General features: G+C 35.9%; 1 pseudogene; it reads left to right on the forward strand.

Moving 5' to 3' along the window:
- Positions 1-11,817: 11,817 nt before the first annotated feature.
- Positions 11,818-11,943, forward strand: LOC118150030 (U2 spliceosomal RNA; annotated as a pseudogene).
- Positions 11,944-12,244: the final 301 nt, after the last annotated feature.

Here is a 12,244-nt window from a genome sequence, read left to right on the forward strand (position 1 = left end):
ATCAGTTCTTCAGAAAATTAAATTGTAATTTTAATGTGTTTATAGTAAAAGAGCTTTGGAATTATTTTTTATAAATTAGTTAATTAAAGGTATATGATCTAGTTGAGATGATAGTATTTTTTTCCTTTTGTGTACTATCAGGAACATCTAATAACTACTTTCAGTCAAGTATAGTTATTTTAATCATGTCATTTTATACACTCACTAAGTTAACACATTATGAATGCAAATTCTGCATTCTGGAACTACCAGGCATTCTACTAAGCAGAATAAATCTTAACAGTGATTTTCTTTCATAAGTGAGTTCCTGTGTTGCTGCCCAGCAATGCACAGCACTTACTTCCTCTAGTGGCTAATTATGTTGCTCACAAAAGAAGAATTTATTTTTCTTCTGGGTTTTTACATATTATCTAAGAAAAAAAGTCATTTTTAAAATTAGATCTTGTCTTAATAAAAATGCTTTTTAAATCAGTAGAAGATTCTACAAAAGTATAAAAGAAAAAGCTGTTGTTGTTATTTTTTTAAAAATCAGTAAAATAAAGTACCACAGCCTATCGTGAGTTTAAAATCCATTAGGCAAATCTGTTTCAAGTTGTACACAGTCCTTGATACACAGTAAGTATGTATGATTTATCTTCCTAGTTAGAGGTTTATATAGAGTGGGGTTTCAAATATTTACTAAAATTGTAGTGGGAGGAAATTATTTTACCAGATTCAATCACAATAACACAATGTGATATTAAGATACGAATGATAAATAGCTCAGAATAATTTCATTAAGCATTCTGAAAAATACAGCTGTGTGTATCAGAATTAATAAAATACAAAAATGACATTTCAAAATGAAGAAAGTATGAATTTTTCAATAAATGGAATGATGAAAATTAACTATACACTTGGGAGGACATGACAGGAAAGATATATCCCTATTTCACAACTTTTACACAAAATGAGTTCCAATTGGGTTAAAGATCTAAACTTTAAAACTGAAATCATATGAAAACTTACCAGCCTTTCTTAATATGATACCGAAGACTGAACTCAGAAAGGATTGTAGTTCAACAGATTTAAATGTTTAAAAACTTTTGCTTGTCAAACTATATCAAACCAAGTAAGAAGGCAAAAGACAAGAATAGGAAAAAAGTTGCAACATGTACAAATAAATTGTCAGTATCTTTAATATATATAACCCCCTTTAATGAATTCTTAAAGAAAGTTCAAGTAATCCACCAAGGTGGGTTAAGAAACTGAATTAGTAAATCACAGGAAGAGATAAAAAATTCAATATGGCTAATAACCTTGGTACTTTGCATTATGTTTATGAATTATATTTCGACAATGAGGTCACTAAAGATTAAAACAGGGAACATTTTCCATTGTTATTAAGATCGAGGACAAAGGGGTGCTCAAGGGTAACAAGTTAATGAAAGAACAAATTGTTTCAATTTTTAAGTTAATGAGAGAATAAATCATTTCAATTTTCAAGTTAATGAGGGAATACATTATTTCAACAGTCTTCAATCACACAATACTGCAGTCAGTAAAATAATACCTATTTTTAGAACATTGAAAGAGAACAATGTCTTGGATGTATTCTAAGACAAAATCCTTGAATAATATGGGTTTGAACTGCACAGCTCCACTTACACATGGAATTCCTTACCTCTGCCATCCTTGATATAGCAAGGTCAACTGTTCCATGTTCTGCCTCCTCCTCAGCCCAGTCAATGTGAAGTCAATGAGGAAGACCTTTGTAATGATCCACTTCTACTTAATGAATAGTAAATATGTTTTCTCTTCTTCATGATTTTCTCAGTAACATTTTTCTCTTAGCTTGCTTTAATGTAAGATTACAATATATAACAAACACAGCATACCAAATATGTGTTAATCAACTGTTTATATTATCCATAAGCTTCCAGTCAACAGTAGACTATTAGGTTTTGGGGGAGTCAAAACTTACACATGAATTTTTTACTGTATGGGGTTTGATATCCCTAATCCTCATGTTTTTCAAGGGCAAAGTATGTAAGGCAACTATATAGTTACTACAGCTATTGTCTTAGTTCATTTCGTGCTTCTCAGACAGAATTCCACAACTGGGTAATTTAAGATAAATGTATATCTTCACAGTGTTTTGGAGGCTAGGAAGTCCAAGACATAGGTGCCAAGATTCGGGTTCATCTGTCTGATAAGGATCTGGTCTCTGCTTCCAAGATGGCACCTTGAATTATGTGTTTTTTGAAAATGGGGGAATGTTATATCCTCACATGGCAGAAGGCAGGAGGGTAAAAATTGAAAAGGGGCAAACTCTTTTTTATTAAACCCTTTTATAATGGAATTAACCTACTTATTAGCAAAGAGGCCTCATGAGTTAAACCCTTCACAAAAGACCCTATCTCCCAACATTGTTGCACTAGGGATTGTTTCCAACATATGAACTTTAGGGGACTCATTTTGACTATAGTATTTCATCCCATGTACTTTTCAAAAATAAAATACAGTTATACCATCTCAATAGCCCAAAAAGTCATTCTAGTGCCTACTTAAAAATCTGAAGTCTGCAGACTTATCTGAATCAGTTATGGGTAAGGCTCAATGGATGATTCATCCTAGGAGATATTTATCTTCAGCTGTGAGCCTGTGACATCAAAAAAGTTATGTGATTATAAAATGCAATGGTGGGACAGACATTTCCATTCTGAAAGGGAGAGTTAAGAATAAGGAGTAACAGATCCTAATTAAGCCCAGTACCCAACAGGGCCAACGACCTTACATCTTAAGGCTTTGGAGTAATCTATTTTAACTTCATGTCCCGATGCTTGGATACACTAGGGTGAGGTTTGGGTCTTTTAGGCTCCCAGCAGCCCTGCTTCCATGGCTTTGCTAGGCACAGGCCATGCTTCAACACTTAGGCATTGAAGCCATATGTCTGTGAGTTTTCTAGCTGGTATTGCACGCAGGTGGCTCTACAGTTGTGGGGTCTTGGAGCCTTATCCTATAACTCCACTAAGTATTGACCTAGTGGGGCTATCTGTGGCAGATCCACCTCTGCACTGGTCTCTGCTCAGACCTTGAGGCTGTCTGCAATGACCTCTGAAATTTAGGTGAAGGAAGTCCTACACTGATTTTGTAGTCTGTACACCTGCGCACCTGCACTGATTGATTTTGTAGTCTGTACACCTGCAGAATTAGCAGTATGTGCATGCTGCTAAGGCTCATCGTTATGTCCTCCAGAGTGGCAGCCTGAGTTGCACCTCTACTCCCTGGAGCCGCAGCTGAAGTGGCTGAGGAGAGCTGCACCAGAATGCAGAGAGCAGAGATCTGAGACAGCCTGGGCAAGTGAGCAGGACCTCTGAAATGCCTTTGGTATCCTTCCCTCATTGTCTTGATGAACAGTACCTGGCTTCCTCCTAGCCATCCTAATCTCCTTATTATAATGTTTCTCGGCCACATCCTTGGTTTTCTGTCCTCAACCCACTTTTTAAATCCTTTATCCAACCAGGCTGAGAATTTTTTAAATCCTTACTTCCTGCTAGTCTTTTGATTATACATTTTATCTTTAAGTCATTTCTGTTTTGGCATTTTACTATAAGCAGAAAAGAGAAGCAAAGCAGAATTGTAACTATTTTGATATATCTTTGAGATATCTTCTGCCCAGTACCCTGACTCATAGCTTTTAACTGTTGCCTTCCACAAAGTTTTAGGATGTAGATTTAATTCAGCCAAGTTCTTTGCCATTTTATAACAAGGATGACCTGGCCTTCAGTTTTTAACACCTCATTCCTCATTTCCATCTGAGACCTCATCAGAATGGCTTTTACTACCCACATTTATATCAAAATATAGTTCACAGTGATGTAAGTAATCCCTAAGAAGAATGAAGGTGGAGGCCTCCTGACCTAAACAGCTCCCAAAAGGCCACACCTTCTACCACCGTTGCACTGGGGATTAAGTTTCTAACGACTGAATTTTGGGGGACACAGATGATAGCAATTATTTAGTTATCCTTGTAATTTATATATAACCACAGACATATAGTTAATAGGAGGTAGTAGAAATACATAGTATGACGTCTTTCATATTCAAACACACATGAATGTCCACTCACATGTTCATAAATATTTAGGAATACAGATAGATTGCATCTTTTCCTGGTCTCACCAGCCTGATTCAAAAATTTTATCATTGGCCATGTGCAGTGGCTCACACCTGTAATCCCAGCACTTTGGGAAGCCAAGGCCATGGATCCCAAGGTCTGGAGTTCAAGACCAGCCTGACCAAAATGGTGAAATCCCATCTCTACAATTTTTGAAAATACAAAAATTAACCAGACGCAGTGGCTTTTATTCCCAGGTCCTCAAGAGGCAGAGGCAGGAGAATTGTTTGAACCTGGGCAGCAGATGTTGCAGTGAGCCAAGATTGCACCACTGCACTCCAGCCTGGGTGACAGAGTGAGACTCCATCTCAAAAAAAAAAAAAAAAAAGAAATTATAATAAAAATTTTATCATCACTTCCTTTCATGATAAGTGCCAAGCCCCAATGTTTCTGGTCATTTTGCCTTGCCATTAACTCAAGTATACTCCCAAATTCTTAGGCAGTGACTTTGTGGTGAAATCCTGCAGCTGTGTTTGATGCTGATTACCTTTGTGAAGCGATTGTGTGGTGAGACAGAACTCTCTTTTACCATTGCCATTCATACCTCTGCCCAAGGTTTGAGAGAGGACATTCTTTCTCTAATACCTCCCAGAAAAACTGAGAACAAGTTATTGAGCTAAACACTGCTAAAGTTCAGCCATAGATTATGTGTAACAGCAAGAGTGACTACTCTTTACTTAGGAAAGGTTGCTACTGTAGGAGCCGTGAGCAAAACAGGAACATTGACGCCTTACCTAACCACAAGAAGTCTTTCTTGTGGTTGGTAGTTTCACTCTCTGTCAGGGGGAATCAGCAGGTATTACCACACATAGAAATCTAGGCTCAAGTGCTTTCTCAGCCCCAGGAAAGGACAAAATCCTTCTGTTCCTCTTTCAGAACCAGATTGGCTAACAATGGGTTACCTCTTCCCTGCAGGTGAAATCTTGTTCTTCATACAAAGACTAATTCTTCCTTATGGTTTCAATAATAACAACAACAAAAGGATCATAATGCTATTATTCAGTCTTAGTCAGTGCTAATGGGGAACAATGTGTGTCTATAAAAGATTAAACGGCACCACATCCAATACGATTTCTTTTCTATAGGTGTATTTATATGGAGTGTGGGAGGGTGGGAGGGGGAATAAATATGTTAAGCATATCAGCTGACTGCTATCTCCTATTTGCTATTGATTTTCTTGACCAAAGTTTCAACTAAAGTAAGTTTAAAAGAAGATATGGGAAAATAGTAGAATATTTTGTCAGTTCTTTAGAGTAATGGTTCTGTTATCTATAAGTCAATTTGTGTTGCAAACGGAACACTAAACATCACAGCTTGTACTATGTGTGCTTTAATCACATCAAATCATATTTAATTTAATTAATTCCAGTTAATTTCGAAGTATAAAAGTATTATTTTTATTACATAAAATAAAAATACATAAGGAAAATTAAATTCCAATCTATAATGAGCCTAATTACTCATGTGACAAAATACTTTACAGAAGTGTATTTTTTGATAATTTATATAACTTTTTAATCCTATACCACTTCAAGAAGCTAAACCATATGACTCACATGACATTTGACTCAAGTGATACTCTAAGAGTAGATGTCTAGAAAGGATTTTTTCCTCCAAACGTAGCTTACTTGTCATGAATGGCTGTCCTAGTGTACATGACAAAAATTTGTGGGACCTGCGCCTTCATTTCTGTGTTAAGTTCTATGGTAGGAATACTGAGAGAATAGAGAGAATTCAGGTGGCAGGTGTAGGCAGAGAAGTTCTCAGGCATGGGTGACTTTTTGCCCACTTAAATGGCACTGGAAGTGGCTTAAATAGAATTAGACCCATAGAAACGAGAATGAAAGAAGAGAACAAAAAATAACAGAGCAAATATCTGTGTAGAATGAAGAAGTGAAGACGAGAGGTACAGTAGGTGTCCCATCAGGTGCCAGTGTGTGGATGAATGACACCTGAGACGTCCATCCCACTTACATCTGAACACCAAGTGCCTACAATTTTGTTGCAAACCAGAGACAAGGGGTCATGGGACTTTAAATTCACTCAGATTATTTTTTTTTAAGTCATCCAACATAAGGGAGCTTAAATGAGATGTTGTATAATTATATAAGCAAAAAATATATAAGCCTAAGACTTGGCATCTGCTTTTCTTTAATTGTAGAATATGACTACTGCTTCAAGAATAAAAATTAAATGCATTTATTTATTCCTATAGTAAAATAATTAAAATGACAGAAAAATATGCAAATGATTAAATGTATGTACTCATGCATATACACATAAGTGAATAAACACACACACATATATAAATTCATAATAATGTTGAACACAAAACTTGTATAATTAAAGCCAACAATAAAGTGCTGAAATATTTTTCAAATAAGTATGAAGTACAATTCAAAATACCAGCTAGATTCCTGTGGTAGAGGTAAGGCTACTCCTTAGAGGAACTCTAAGCTCAGAGTGAGCAAATATGAAATTCAGAAGTGGGTTATTGGGCAGTCATCATCATCATCATCACCACAGATATGTCAAAAACTGTGTCTACAAAACAGTCTACAAAACTGCTGAACCAAAGTCTCTACCCTAACTTGAGCAGGGTTAACCAGAATAATTTACTTCTAAGTAGCGTTTATCATTAAGAATTTGATAACACAAATAATAACAAAGTAGAAATATCATCTTTGGAAGAGGACATACATGTATGAAAAGACGAGAAAGAGAGCCAGGATATAACGTACGGTAATGGTGAACCCCCCCTCATTTAAACCTGAGGACACAAAAGGGATAGTCACATAGGCATAAAATTCTGTAGGAGTTCAAGACCAGACTAAACTACTTAACTTTCCAATTATGGGTGTTCACACACCTTGCTATTCCTCATTTTAACTTCTAAAACGATTCTGTATATTGGTACTTTTAGCCCACTTACACAAAGTAAACAGATCTGCACAAATACAGCAGCCTTATAGCACTTGCAATACTAATCAGTCCAGCTATTCGTTCATAATTAAGAACAACCCCTAAAGAATAATCAGGCATTAAGAGAAAATGAATGTAACAAAAAAGAATCAAGAACAGTAAATAACATTTACATTACATATAAAAATTAATACCAGGAAAGGTGTATTTGAGGACACTTTTCAGTCTAGCAGAGTTAGAGAGATAAAATGTGAAAGAAAAAAATTATTTAGAGATTCTTAATGTACAATCTTTAACAGGTGAAGATTGTAAGGAAATAAAAGCATTGAAACAAAGAAAATAAATGACATAATATAAATAATTTTCATTCTTCTAAAGGGTTTATCGCCATTGAAATGAGCCTACTATGCACAAACGCAATTTAAGAAATGCTGCCCAGAAAGATAAATACAAGGTGGTGTAATTTCTGAGCTCCACTCATGTATAGAAAGCTGTAAAAATGAATGGAGGAGACGGAGATGGGATGAACAAACAGGTTATCTAAAATGAATAAAGACAGATTTATGTGGGGGGCGGGGTGGCTCATGCCTGTAATCTCAGCACTTTGGGAAGCAGAGACAGGTGGATCATTTGAGGCCAGGAGTTTGAGACCAGCCCAACCAACATGGAGAAACCTGGTCTCTAGAAAATATACTGGGGCATGGTGGTGCATGCCTGTAATCACAGCTACTCTGGAGGCTGAATTGGGAGGATAGCTTGACACCAAGAGATTGAGACTGCAATGAGCTGAGATCATGCCAGTCCACTCCAGCCTGGGTGACAGAGCAAGACACACACACACACACACAAGCACACACACACGGTAGACTGACATCTGTCAAGCTATTAACAAACCTGAATGATGTAATAAATAACAGAATAATGCCACTAAAGTTCTAAAGGAAAGCACTTTCAACATGAATTTCCAGGCAAACAAATTTTAACTTCTGAAGACATAATAATGATATTCAAGTACAGTATCTGCTAGTATGCTTTTTATTGAAGGAAATTAAAAACGGAACTAACCTGGCTTAAACAAAAAATACAATTTCTGTACTTTCATAATTGCAAAGTCCAATTGAAGGCTACCCTCAAGAGAAGTTCAATTTAGATAATTGCAGTGGTAACCATCCCAGCTCCAGCTCCAGGCGTGTGAGGTTTTCGGGTTGCTTTGCCTTCCGTGGTGGGTCACCTGCATCCTCTGGCTGGCTCCTTTCATGGAAGTCTGTTTGGCTGGTAACATTTTATCCACCTCGTGTAGGAAAGAAAGACATCTCTGTTGTAGAATGTTGTCCCCCATTTCAATGGTTAGCTTGATGGCTCCACGCCCATCACTGCACTCTCATTAGTATCAGGATATCTACTCTATCCCTGGGACTAGGAGGGTCAGGTTCCCCAGAAGACATCACTGGAGATTAGATAATATTGAAATAAATGATGGATAGATGCCAAAGAGAATTTTAAAAGTTGATTTTCATAAGAAATACATTTTATTTATTTATTATCTATAATTTATTATGTACATGGTGAGACTGTAGATAAAAAGTGAAGAAACTTTTACATTTTTGAATTATATTTCCTGCTTTTTGCAATTTTTATGGAGTAAATTGCTCCATAAAATATAATTTCTTATTTTTATGCATTTTACATTTTGTGAATTGCACCTGAAATGATCATTTCCCAAAACGATATTAGCTGTTTGTGGAAAGGGTACCATTTTTGAGGATAATGGCATGTAGAGGGAGTATTCACAGAAATGTATACAGAATTGTTAAAGTTATAAAATGATGGCTCATTTTGGATTTACTAGCTACTATGCTTCATGCCAAGATTCCAAGATGAACAAGACACAGCCACTGGTATCACATACTTGCAATCGAGATTGGTAGGTTTAGAATGATTTTAATAAATTCTATCATTTGGATTATGTGCAAATGTGATTGGTACTCAAAAGAGAATGATAAATTTTATTTTTATCTTTTCTCAAAGAAGGGAAATTACTTGGATATGGAGAAAAATTAAATGTGGTGTTTAAGATTACATGAGAGTGGCCGGGCGCGGTGGCTCAAGCCTGTAATCCCAGCACTTTGGGAGGCCGAGGCAGCTGGATCACGAGGTCAACAGATCGAGACCATCTTGGTCAACATGGTGAAACCCCGTCTCTACTAAAATTACAAAAAATTAGCTGGGCACGGTGGTGCGTGCCTGTAATCCCAGCTGCTTGGGAGGCTGAGGCAGGAGAATTGCCTGAACCCAGGAGGCTGAGATTGCAGTCAGCCGAGATCGCGCCATTGCACTGCAGCCTGGGTAACAAGAGCGAAACTCCGTCTCAAAAAAAAAAAAAAAAAAAAAAAAAGGATTACATGAGAGTTTGTTTTTTACAGAGTCAGAATTCTAGGGCACTAGAAGGAAAAGTGGAGAAAAGAGAGTGACGGGGGAGGTGTTAAAGGATGAGGCATGTCATGGTGAGTGAAAGAAGCCAGGCACAGAAAGACAAATACTGCATTACAAGTATATGTAGAATCCAAAAATGTCAAACTCATAGAAGCAGAGAGTAGAATGGTGGTTACCAGGGGCTGGGGGGTAAGGGAAATGGGGAGATGTTGGACAAAGAGTACAAAGTTTTAATTGAGCAGAATGAATCAATACTGGATCTTTCATGTACAGTGTGGTGACTATAGTTAAAGCATTGTATACTTTAATTTGCTAAAGATACATCTTACATGTTCTCACCATATACACATACAAAATGGTAACTACCTGATGTGTTAGATATAGTAATTAATTGATTAGGATAATCATTTTACAATGCATATGTGTTTAAAACATCATATTGTACATCTTAAATGAATAAACTTTTTAGTTTTCAATTATACTTCAATAAATTTAAAAAAGGATTAGGAAAATGAAAATAAGGTGGAAATAGACAAATAGAGGGCACAGACAAAGACGCTCACATTGCTATGCTAGCTCCAATTGTCTTTAGAAGTAGACCAGACACTTTCCAGAAATAATTTAAATCCAACACAGAAGGAAGGACTGGAGTCGTTATGATGGATAGATTGGAATGTTTCTGCAACTTAATCTGCAGAAAATGGCACATGTGGCTCTTCCCTGTTGGTGGCATAGGGAAAATAGCCTTGATATTCATGATTCTTTATATGGGAAGGGAAAGGTGAGAGAGGAGTGTCATTAGGCTGGTACTATTTCCTCCCACTCAGAAGCTTTTGCCCAGGAACTGACAACAATCATGTGACTCTCAGTAGTTTGATCGTAAAGGACTGGCTACTACTAGTTGAGTAGAGTTACCCAAATAGTACTATAATTTCAACCACGTTAGCATAATACTCTCATAGGATATCATATTTATTAGAATAGAAAATAAATATAAGTATTAATAGAAAGGATGATTTTATTTTATGAAGATTGGCTAGTTGACAAACACATTCTAATCAAAGCTGTACAAATTGTCATCAAAATTGACTAAGTTTAGCACATTTATAGAATGAATATAGGTGATCTTCTAAATGGTATTTAGGGAAAGTATATGCTATTATTTGATTTTCAAAACTAAAAATCATTATGCTCCATATACCCATGAACTGAAAGCAACAATATAAACAAAACTTAAAGATGCCTATTTTGGGAATGCATGTTGGAAAACAGCAATGACGGAGCACTAATGCATTCAGATCAGTGTCCTATAGTTTATTCATTCAGGAATGAGAAGATTGTTATGCTTTTATATACATTATGATCTTAAGGAAAATACTTCCAAAAAAAAAAGAGAAATAAACTGCTATTTTATTTGTGGTATTATTTAGCCTATTTCTAGAAAAGAGTAAGAAATTCCAAAAACATTTAATTATTAAAAGAGTAAATCAAATAATCAGTGAGATAGAGCTGGTAATGAGAATAGTGAGAGAGCCACATACAAAAATCAACATAGCAGGAAAATGTTCCACTTAAAAGTGAAGATAAAGTGTTTTAATTTATTTGGATTTATGTCTGTTAAGTTTTCAATGTTTTTTAATCATTAGAAGCATACAATATCTGGTTTGACTTTCACTGCTTTGGATAAATATATACATACATATATATGTAATTTACAATATGAATATATATATATCATACTGCTTCACAAATTATTTTTACTTAAATATGGTCTTAGATTTTAAAAGATGTGAAATTTGGAGATTAGCATGTGTTCCCTGAGTGCGTGTATCCCCAGCTACTTGGGAAGTTGAGACGGAAGGATCACGTGAGTCTAGAAATGAAAGGCTGCAGTGAGCTATGATAATGCCATTGCACGCCAGTCCGGGCAATAGAGCAAGATCCTGTCTCAAATAAATAACAATAAAATAAAATAAAAATATATGTTTTACTAGTCAAGAGTGTTTGGAAAATATAATAACACACAATTTTCTTTATTTTATTATTATACTTTAAGTTCTGGGGTACATGTGCACATTGTATACGTGTCCCAGAGTGGCAGTTTGCTGCATCCATTGCCCTGTCATCTCCATTAGATATTTCTCCTAATGCTATCCCTCCCCAATCCCCCAACCTCCTGCTATTCCTCCCTTAGCCCCCCAATCCCCCGGGCCCCAGTGTGTGATGTTCCCCTCCCTGTGTCTGTATGTTCTCATTGTTCAACACCCACTTATTTTCAATGTATTATAAGTTTGACAAGTCTAATCGCTTCTCGGCCTTTTGGCTAAGATCAAGTGAAGTTTGACAAGTCTAATTTGATTTTTTTTCTGAAACATTCAAGGGCCTTAACAATAATAAATGCATCTTTTTTTCTTTCTTTGTGAACCAAATTTTTTACAGAAAATGTTTCCTCCAAGAGATGAAAACAGTTTGTAGCTATTGATCCCTTAATTTGCTATTTGGGGTTTTACAGTTGCAGTGGTCAATTAAGTTTTGTAGCGTATAAGGCATTTCTTTATTTGCTATTTATTTATTGTTTACTCTTTATTCTCCTTACTCATGTTGATGAGACTGTATCATAAACTTCACAGAAACTTTATTTTAAGTTACACTGTGTACATTATAGTCTCTGGATTTTAGCCAAATATTATAGAATGGAGGAAAACATCATATAATAGATGCTACTGCTAT

The sequence above is a fragment of the Callithrix jacchus genome, chromosome 21 (genome assembly GCF_049354715.1).
Source record: "Callithrix jacchus isolate 240 chromosome 21, calJac240_pri, whole genome shotgun sequence".
Taxonomy (NCBI): domain Eukaryota; kingdom Metazoa; phylum Chordata; class Mammalia; order Primates; family Cebidae; genus Callithrix; species Callithrix jacchus.